Below are 5633 nucleotides of genomic sequence, written 5' to 3'. Positions count from 1 at the left end.
ATGACTTAAGACTCTCAAAATGAGTACCTTACAAATTTAAAGTTTTACTGTGGTGGACATTTTTGAGATTGAGATTGCATTTTTTTTCATGTAGAGGAATAGTCAATATTTTCATATGACAAAAAGACCAATCTCAAAGGGAGAACAGAGACACTTATTTTGAGATTGAACATTTCATCATGTGGATAACGAAATCTTTTTCTTTTTTCTTCCCCACGCTCTCTTTCCACTAGCTCAACCGCTATTGACATTGGGCAATATTTCTCATTAGTCCTCACTAACTGGCCCTTATTTTTATTTATTAAAATAATTTAACTTTAGGAATTAAAACTTTTACAGACAGACAGTTACACTAAACTACATTACTACATTGACAAGTTAAAAATTGTACATAACTCCGAGTTTCATGCTCTCCTAGCAATCGTCAGATGTGAATAAAATCAAAACATACTTCTCTTTTTCTACAAAGGTTAAAACATTGAAAAAATTGAAAAAAATTATAAAAAATTATAGGAGAGCATGAAACTCCGAGTTATGTACAATTTTTAACTTGTCAGGGAAATATATTATTTAATGGAAGCTCTATCTTTGATTTTCTCTGGTATTGAGCACTTTACGTATTAAATTGTTCACCAAACAATTAATTGACATAAACTACATTACTCTAATAGTGGAGTAAGTTCTCATACTTTCGCAAACTAATCTACCATGCAAAGCTTAATTTTAAGCTCAAGCAATCAACTCAAATGTGTTTGAAGATTAAGATTTTTACATCAAGATTATTTTATATTTTAGGTTATTTATTTTCATATTAGAATTTAAATAAACAATTTTTTAAATATTTTTCTAACTTATATTATAATTCAGCTTTCTCAACAAATGTCAAAGAATAATCGATCTTAATGACATATCCTTCACAGAAACACTATTCGGCAAAAGACACCGTATTATTCAATGTTTTGATCAACTGCCCTCAGATATCTTTGATAAGTACAATGATTATATTCAAAACTGGCATGTTTATGATAATCGGGTTGCTTTCAAAGCAATGTTAGAAGAACACGTCATCAGAGCGAGAACAGGGATCTGACCTCTGTCTCTTTACTTCTTTCTTTTATCCTGTTCAAATCCCTGTTCTCGCATGTTGACTGTTCATATATTCTATTTAACGTAGTCTTGTTTTTATTTTCTTCTTTTTAACCTGTACATATTTTTGTTTATATACCATTCTACTGGTGATAAAAGAGATTCATATATATTATATCTATTTGAAACATTTTCATTCTCATAATTTTCTGCTCGCCCATAGTAACAGGAGTTTGTGCAAAAAACTAAACATAGAAAATTTTCCAAATCACCCATTTCGATTAATGCAATGAAAATTAAACTTTTCTATGTTTCACTTTTTTGCACCTATTCCTGCCTATTCTTCAAAATGAAAATATTTAAGATTTTAAGTTTGTCTTTGATATATTCAATGATTTTTTACGGCACTTTGTTGACAATCTAACTCTCGCATCAATTTCCCGCTTTCTTCAGTAAATTGAAGATGAGAAAAAACCTAATCCACGGATCACGGATTGAAACAAATATATGAAGGGTGAGATTTTACAGTCGCCCGTTGTTCAAGGCACTGAAAGGCCACGGGTGCCAAAAAGAAGAGCCGTTTGAAATACGACAACCTTATTGGTAGAAGAGACCACTTTTGTTTTTGTTGCAGATTTCTATAAAAACTTCTCTCAGGGATTACTTGTCAATGTACATGTACACATGTGTTGTGTCAACTTGTCAGCATTGTATTGTTGTAAAAGAAAAGATAAAAGAGGTAAGACTAGCTTAGTTTCTAATCCTGATACAGGAGTTTAAGTTTAGACTATCTAAGCCAAAGACCAAATCAAATTGATTTATTCCTCACTGATTTATTCCTCTCTGGCGGCTAATTAGCAATTCTGACCTTTCTATTATTCCAAGGCTTAAAGAAGGGCATTTCAAGATTTTTTTGAGCAATGTCAACATTAGACCATCTTACAGTATTGAATAACAGCAAACATTACTTGCCCTCAACCCTCTCAACCTATACAAACAGAATGAATTATTTTGTCTTTAGGCAACTAAAAGTCGATACTGCTTAATTCGGTTAGAAATGGAACCACTATCTTTGTAAAATTTTTAATTAGTTTGGTTGACATTGCCTGGATAGACCTTTTGTAGAATGCGATATGGCCATGTTGAACAATTAAAAACTCTAGCATAAAAAACAATAGGTGCTGTGTAGATTATAAATGACTCTCCACTATTTTTTCTATTTTCTCTATTTCCTATCTCCATTTTTCTACTTTCTGAAGTTACTCTAAGTTTTCGGAACTGTTCTAAGTTATTTTTTAACTTTTCTAAACTGATTCTGAAACAAGCTCCCGAGCCTCAGCTTGAACCACCAAATACAAGCGACCATGGATTCATGCTAACGAGAAATTGCAGAATACAAAGCGAACTAAAGTCTATTCACGAGAAGTGTGCACTCTTTTTTCTTTTACCTATAACTTTTGAAGGAATTCTTCAATCTTTATAAATTTGGTATCGTTGGAGAGATATTTGTGAGTGGAACAGTTTGAAATAAAAAAATCTTTAAAATAATTCTAAAAATGAAGATGAAAATGAAGAAGAAAAAAATGAAGATCTTTTAGAGAAGTGCTATAACTTTCATTTTCACTGGAGAGATTCTTTAAAATCTTAGGAGGTCATCACTGTGAAGAAATTTCACTAAAATATTTATTCAATATAAAGTTATGATACAAAGTTAACAAGTGATTGACCCCAAAAAATAGCAGAAAACAGCAGAAAACAGCGTTTTTAGACATCAATCAGCTTATAACTTTGTTTGATATCTTTTGACTGAATGATTATTTTTGAAAATTTTTTTCACAGTGATGACGTTCGATAATCAAGGATTCAATCCAGTGAAAATGAAAGTTATAGCATTTCTCTACAATATCTTCATTTTTTTCTTCTTTATTTTCATCTTCATTTTTAGAATTTTTTCAAAGACCTTTTTATTTTAAATTGTTCCACTCAGTAATATCTTTCCAATGATACCAAATTTATGAAGATCAAAGAATTCCTTCAAAAGTTATAGGTAAATGAAAAAAGAGTGCACACTTAGCGTGAATAGACTTTAATACTTATAGCATGATCCTATATATATAATACCGTAAGTTGGTCTAATATCGACATCCCTCGTCTAATTCCGACACCCTTCTTTAGAGAAAGGAATAATATGATAGCTTGAATCACTGATTGGAAAAGGATTATTTCTCTCTGAACCACTAAGCAAAGAAAAACAGTTTCAACCTTTCTATAAATTTCAGCTGATAAAAGGGGTGTCGGAATTAGAAAAGGGGTGTCGACATTAGACCAAGTTACGGTAGCTCTCAACCCTACCGGTCGTGCCCCTAAAAGGGCCTTTGGCCCTATGTTATGACTCTACACTAGAGTCATGCATAGCCCTCAAACGAATGACCTGGCTGGTCATTAAAAAAATACAAAGTTAAAACAAAAATGGTAGAGTAGAGCTACGGGCGGAGCTGCGTAGTTCATTTGTTTTTAAATTTTGCTGCTTTGTGTCAGTCATTTGATGGCTATGCAAGTTTCCCTCCACTGATGCAAGTTACCCGACTTCACGGTATAACAGAATCCCCGTCAAAATGGAACCAGCATATATACCCCTGTCTAAACGTTTCTACATTGGTAGTCATTTACATTTTACACGAAACCATAACAATAATATACAAAAGCATGAAGTAAAAACGCATACTAAAACAAAAACATTTTCTTATGTAATCATTGTTTATATCTAGCATAGCTAGCCCTTCCAAACATCTTTTCAAACTATTCACAAAAAAGAGTTTCCCACAAATCACTTAACCAGAGTATAAGCACAAAGGGTGTGCAAAACATAACGTTTTGTGAATATAATGATGCCAGAGATGATGTCACCTTGCCAATCAAATGAATCATCATTATATATGATAGATATCATAGCAGGCCATAGGGTGGGAAATTTTGTAATTATAATTACCATAAAAAACTATTGAAAAGAAAGTCTTACATTTCAACGAGACATTGTTCTTGTTAGAGGAGCCATAGACTGATAGAGTTTCGTCACATCATCATCCGGCGTCCATTTTGTTTTGGCAAGCCGAGATTTGTGATATTTTAAAATGTCATTTTGTTGACAAAAATTTTGAGCACACCTCACTGGATTCTATTAAGGGACCTGGTTTCTGTCGGTGTGATATTTATAATGACAGTTAGATAGGATTATTAAAGGTCCTTGCAGCAGCTTGTAGAAACCATGACACTTAAAATGAACTTTCGATTCCGAGTATGCTCTGAACCTCTGAACAGATATCGTAGAATAAGCACTAGATCGAGCTTCATTAGCTCAAAAAAAGATGGCGCCATATTTTTTTGCTTCCAACTCCCCGTGAAAAGGAGAGAAATGCCATCTAGTATTTTATATAAGATATCTGTGACGCTTAATCATGTGACTGCTTCATGTGAACATGATGAAGTTGAGTTGAAGATGCACTGAATCGAAAGTGTTTGAGCTGGAAAATCTTGTCATTAAAAATAACCATGTTCATCCATCTCCTTTGGTTAGGTAACTGGTAGCTGCATTCTTTATTTAATATTTTCCTTTTCAGAAAAATTGTACATTGGGAATTTATTTTTTTCACAGTTTTTTTTTATATTTTACAGAAAGGTCTTGATACAACCCTGCTTTGTTTTGTCAATGAATGCACCACTTTATGATTTTGATTCCTGTCACTAGATATTCCTTGTTAGAGCTCTAATAGAGTCAATACTTTACATTTTCAACTATAATGACTTAAATGCTTCACTAGCCTGGATATCCAGACCGTAAACTATTTCACCGTCTAGTTTTTTTAATATTTTGTCTCAGGTTTACGGTCTGGTTGAAGTAACTCGTCTGCAGGGATATCTGTCCCTGCATATGCGAGTGTCTCTAATTGGTCAGTACGCGCCCAGTCACTGAGCAGAACTTTCGCGGGGTTTTTGATATTTTTCGATGCGCGCGCATAATTTATGGAAAAAGCTGACCTTGCAAAAAAAGATAAACAAATGAAAAAGAAAACACAAGTTCATTTCTAAACAAAATGGCCGCTGGAAAGGAGCCTTTATAAATGTGGCTGATGCTTTGATGTAGTTTAAACTGGTTTAAAGTAGTTTTGAAAGTTTATTGAGTTTCTAAAAGCGGTTCTATGGTAAGTAATTATGTGTGTCTGCCTGGGTTTCCAAAGTTTTGAGATTCTGTCAACAAGGGTTTACTCACAGACTGTGTCATTCAAAACTGTATCAGACTTTTTTAGTTGCACCAGACTCTAAAATTTTAGAAACTTTGTATGTTGAGGTAAGAGTGTTTTTTTCTGAAATTTTGAGTCTGGATACCCAGGCTAATGCTTCACTTGCATTCATTACTGTTGATAGGGAATCATATGGTAGGTCCTGGTTTGATCCCCCCTTTGGTCACTTTTTCGATGGTTGGCAGAGACGATATTATACTCCAGGATACAAGTGAAATATGTCAATCTGGAGACGTAGACAGGGGTTCA

The sequence above is a fragment of the Clytia hemisphaerica genome, unplaced genomic scaffold (assembly GCF_902728285.1).
Source record: "Clytia hemisphaerica strain Z4C2 unplaced genomic scaffold, Clytia hemisphaerica genome assembly, whole genome shotgun sequence".
Lineage (NCBI taxonomy): Eukaryota > Metazoa > Cnidaria > Hydrozoa > Leptothecata > Clytiidae > Clytia > Clytia hemisphaerica.
The sequence above is the reverse complement of the archived record's forward strand: the minus strand, read 5'-3'. Positions refer to the sequence as shown.